We start from the raw sequence: 5582 nt of genomic DNA, 5'->3' as shown, positions 1-5582 counted from the left end.
CTTTCTTGACCTTGCTGCGGACCATTTTCCCTGTGAAGAGTGATTTCTGCCTCTACCTTAATCCTGCTAATATTAAGGAAGGGGAGAGAAGGAGGAAGAATTTCAGGCAGCAGTCAGCAGTGATTGAGAGATCTCTCACCACTGGCAACAAAAACGGCAATGGTTACTAGGCACTGTTCAGTGTGACCTCCAGTTGGTGCTCATGGCACCTATCATGCCTTAATGACAAGACATGGCTGGGCTGCTCATAATATCTTCGTTTTCTTTCCAGTTTTGCACTTTTTAGCATCATCTATCATGAGCTTGGGGGTCCTCGTGGGTAAGGAGTTGCACTGCCAACCCAAAGGCCAGCAGTTCCATGGGAGAAACATGGGTCATCTATTCCAGTGCTATTTGCAGCCTCAGAAAGTCTGCAGGAGTGTCCACCATGAGTACGTTCAGACAGTGTGGCAATGAGATGGTGGTGATGAGCATGCAGCTGGGGACAATTCCCTTAACATCTCCAAATCTCTGGGGTTTATTTTCCATGTGCAAAATGTATATAATACTCCTTATTTCTCTTTCCAGCAGGGTTGATATAAGGCTCAAATGAAATAGAGGCCGTCTCAAAGTTACTAACGTGATCTGTTAACTTCAATAATTTGTAGGTAAGATGGAACAGGTGCACACTTACTTATTTAGCCTAACTTTAGTGCAAGAAAGGAGCCTGAGTAACATAGCAGGCTAAGCACTGGTCTGCCAATAGAATGGTTTGTGGTTCGAGCCCACCAGTTTCTTCTCTGGAAGAAACATAAAGCAGTCTGCTCTCATAAAGATTTCCACGGGTAGCTTTACTGTGCCCTACAGTGTCACTGTGAGTCGGAATTGACTCAATGGTGGTAGTTTTTATTGCAAGAAAGGACTCTCTGGGAGCCTTTTCTTCACTTATTTAAAAGCTGCATGAGCAATAGTTGTAGGCAATCATGATGAGAAATTTGTTGGGAGAAAGGGTTGATTCAGTCTTTGCAAAGTGAGGGCAAATTTACATAACAAGGGTGTGATGGAGTTGTCCCTAAGTCAGAAATTCCTAACCAGGAACTGCCCACCTACACAAGAAAGCACTATAGAAAGTTCACGTCCCTATGAAGTGCTGTTGTTGCCAGACCAGTGGAGGCCTCTCTTGTGATCCAGCTGGGGATGTTTTTTATGTTTGTTTTTAAAGATGCAGCTGTTTGTGAGGAGAAAGAGAAGCAGGCTCAGACATCTCAGTGGCGTTTCCATCCAGGTAAAGCCCTGCTGACTCTCATTAAGGATGGCTGCCACAGCTCTCGGAGTCCTCAGTTGGAGATACTCAGGTCCTGCTTTGCTACTAAAACCGTCTCTGGGCTGCCTGTGTCTCACACCTGTAGGTTCAGCAACTGGAGCCCCACCCTGATGTGATGGTTAGCCAATATTCCTGCACCTCCCCCCCCCCCATTTCTTTAACATCTAATAGCCTCTTGACTGTTATAGTGCACTTCTCTGGATGTCGTTTATAGCAGCCTGCATTAGTCAAGAAGCGACTGCTGGAACACAACAGTTAAAACCTACTAGAGACACATAAAGCAGCAGCAGCAGCAGCAAACCCTTACAATCCTCCCACTTGTGGGAGCTGGACATGGAAATAAGGCTGTTTGGATCCACCAGACGCTCCAGCTCCACGACATCCCGGAGTCACCCGGAGGGGTGCTGCGATGGAAGATGCTCCCCAGTACCTTCTGGGGTGCCATGCCCCCTAGACGTCTTGCCGCTACCCACAGACCCTCCTCCTCCACCCAGGCCCTTAAACCTTTGGTAGATGGGGGGGGGCCTTCGGCTCAGACCTCTTTACTCACACGTGGAAGTTTGGGATGCCCTGCTGGGTGTAGGAGGGAGTTCCCAGCTTTTCTCTATGGACACCGGAGCCTGCTGTGGTGAGCAACTGGGGATCCGTGGAGCGCAGTCGGAAGGAGGGGTCCATCGCCATTCTCCCAGTCCGCAACTCTGGTAGAGGGGCCCCGTGGGAGCCAGCCTTTATGAACACTTACTTTGCCTTCCCAGGCACTCATCTGGGAAGGAACAGGTGACCGCAAAGGCGAGGAGGTGAGCCTGCAGAAAAGTGACCTGAAGCCTACCATTCGCTCGGTGGAAGAGTAGCCTCCAATCCCCCGTGGCTTTGAGACTTCACAGTTGCAGCCCCTGGCGTTGGGGAAAGAGGAGCCAAGATTGCAGAAGCCCGTAAGCTCAGTGCGCGCGAGCATAGAGCACAGGTTCAGCTGGTCTCCTAGGAAAGGAAGTGAGACTTACTTCCCAGTGCGTGAGAAACACACACAAACACACACACACACACACACACACACACACACACACACACGTTTTTAACTAATGCACCGACCTACTATTGCATCTATTGGGATTACTATTTGAGTAATCAAAGCTAGGAAGAAAAGGTGATTTAGCATCTTTTAAGGAAATTGCTTCCAACGGAAAGAAGTGGTGGGGTACTCAAGCTAAGAGACCACCAGCAAGGTGCGAGGTAAAGAAACAGAAAAAGGAGGAGAGTGAGCCAGTGAGGAGGGTGAAAGGAAACTGGCCTCAGCCTGCTCTGTAAGAAGGCTTCTCCGGGAGTCTGCTCAAGCACAGAGTTAATTGGTAGAGGATCTTGAAGAAGTTTTAATTAGATTCGAAAGGCAATTAAGAGCCTTTGTAGAGGAGAGACCCGATCAAAAACAGGGAGGGAAAGGAAGGGAATTAGCTTAGGTCAGAGAGGGCCTAGGATAGAAGCACCAAGGTTAGACAAGAGTTGGTCTTCAGCCTAAGTGGCCAGGGAAGTTTGAAAAAGATAACAGAAGAAAGAAGGAAAGAAGAAGAATGGGAAAAAAAGGTAATGGCTTCTGGAGCTAAGAAGGAAAGATAAAGGAGGTGAGACTGATTACATTCTTCGGGTACCAGATGGACAAGCATAGAGAGCGAACAAAGAATTGTGGGATACGTGTTCACTTTCAGATGAAAGTGTCACTAGTCAGTCTCTTCCTCTCTCTCCTCTCCCTTTCTTTCCCCTCCCTTCTCTCTTCTCTCCTCTGTTCTTCTCTCCTCTCCTCTGTTCTCCTCTCTTCTCCTCCCCTCCCCTCCTCTTCTCTCTCTCTCTCTCTCTCTCACACACACACACACACACACACACACATTAAGAAGCTATCTGGATAGCAGGGTACCTCTTAAGACTGATCCTAGTAAAGATAATTTCACTTCTGAGAATTTTTATTAATTTTATATTCAACCTATCCTGTCTGTAGGGAGCTCTTGTGGCTTAACGGTATGGAGTTGTGTTACAAACTCAAATGGACGCTGTTGGAACCCTCCAGCTAGCTGCTCCTCTGGGGGTGAAAATGACGGACAATCAGCTCGTGGGACTTAGTGTCTCTGAAAATTCGCTAGAGGATTAGCTATGAGTCAGTTTTGACTCATAACCACAGCAACATTACCGTGTTCTAAATGGTGTCTCTGTAAACCCAGCTGGAGAGGAGAAGTCAGAGTGACATGACGCATTACTTGTATGCAGTAGGCCCTATTGACAGTGTCCAGAGAGCTTCAGAGAAGGACAGCATTTAGTAATGTCCCAGAAAGAGGCCAGCCTGAGCCAAATTGCTTCTGTCACATCTTTCAATCTAAAGCTTTTGTTTCCAAGAAGTTAAGGGGAAAGTGTATTTTAAAGAATTCTTACATCCATTAAAATTATCTTATTTTTAACCTACCAAGTCAACTAAAACTATAAAGGATAGGATTTTGGGAGAATGTATTTTTTAAAAAATATTTTATAAATTTAAAAATACATTTTCATTTTTTATATTAATTTGCTTACAAAATTCATATATATTGTGTTTCACACCACCACCACCACAACCAACACCACAAAAAAAACAAACAAAAAAACCCAACCTTGAAAACATTACTTAGAAATTAATATTTTGAGGATACTGAGTAAATCCAGGATCCCTGGAGACACAGTCGTCTAAGTGCTTGCTGTTCACCGTCTCACAGCTCATGCCTCCTGGGGGGTACGATGTCACAGTCTGCTTCTGTCAGGATGCACAGCCTTGAAAACTCTATGGAGCAGTTCTGCTATGTCACTTGGGGTGACTTAGAGTTACAATTGACTAGACACCAGTGAGTCTTGCGGTGGGGGCGTGGGGGGAGATATAAGAAACTCTGTAATATTTGTATGAATACGATTTAGCGCCATTTGTTAAGGTCATTAAAATTTTTTGTAGTGATTTTGGAATTTTTTTTTCCCTGAACTGTGGATATATTACTCTCACATTCCCACTACATTTTAGAATACGTGCCATTTAAAACTCATGTCAGGTGCAAATTAAGTGGGTGAGAGAGGCTACTGATGGCTCGGGATTATAAAGTGGAGACACCGCTGTGACCTGTTGTTCTCCTTGCTTATTCTGCAGTCTCTTGATTTGGGAGAAAGTGGGAAAGGTCTTATGAAACGCTGTTTCATGGGGCTGAGTCAGCAGAATAATTCCTACAATGAGGCAGCATTTTAGAAACCAATAAAAATTTATTTCTGGAAGAGTTTTAGGTAACCTGGATTCTAGTGGTAAATATCAAGTGATAAGTATAAACTCTGGAGTTCTTTTTATAATTCTGCAGTCTCTAGGCTAGAAAGATAGGAAGGAATAAAGAACAATTATCTTAATGTTACCACACAGTTTAAGAGATAAAGCCAGGTCGATGTGTATTCTTCCTTTCCTTAAGGCTCCTTGATACTGTCGTCTTTCTCACCAGAGGTAAATACCATCCTGAGTTTGGTATTTAAAATTTTCACTAATTTTTTCATATTTTCATACCAATACTTTCATGTTTTAAAAATTTATATAAATGTGACCAATAAACTACAAGTGGGTAAGTGGATACTCAGGCAAGATGAACGGATGTGGGAAGGGACTATAAATACCATGACATAGGTTAAAGAAATTTATATAAAGGATAGAAAATACTTAAGCAAACCATACTTAATTTTTTTAAAATCTTAAATGTAAAAATGACTGACATCTTTGAAACACTGTTAAACTTTTCAGGCATAATGGAATATTTTGACCAAAGTCTCCCAAACCAATTTTGCTTTTAAAAAATGGAAACATGACAGATCAGACTGAAAATAGAATAGTAACTGTTATACTTATACCTATTGTCTTTTTCCAATAAGATCAAAACATATATATTTTGTGTTTTTTAAAAAATTTTATTAGATAATTGGTTTGCTTAAAAAGTCCTTACATACTGTGTTCCACACTATTCTTCGTTCATATTGTGTTTCATGCAATCATTCCCATGCATTATAAAACATATATATATAGGTTTTCATGTGTGCATATCAATAAGTAATTGCAATGTCACCTTAAAATATTAACTTCCAATGAAAAAAATTTTTTTTCATTTAAATTATTGTTATGAGTATCAAATTATATAGGAGAAATCCCACTACTATATATGAACGTAGAGGGTGTGGAAATAAAGTAGTGTACTAGTTTCTTCCTCCAATTTGAAATAAAAACAACAGTGTAGTACATTGTTTC

This window comes from Elephantulus edwardii, unplaced genomic scaffold (genome assembly GCF_000299155.1).
Source record: "Elephantulus edwardii isolate Elephantulus edwardi_28Jun2011 unplaced genomic scaffold, EleEdw1.0 scaffold00013, whole genome shotgun sequence".
NCBI lineage: Eukaryota > Metazoa > Chordata > Mammalia > Macroscelidea > Macroscelididae > Elephantulus > Elephantulus edwardii.
Note: the sequence above shows the minus strand (reverse complement) of the source record.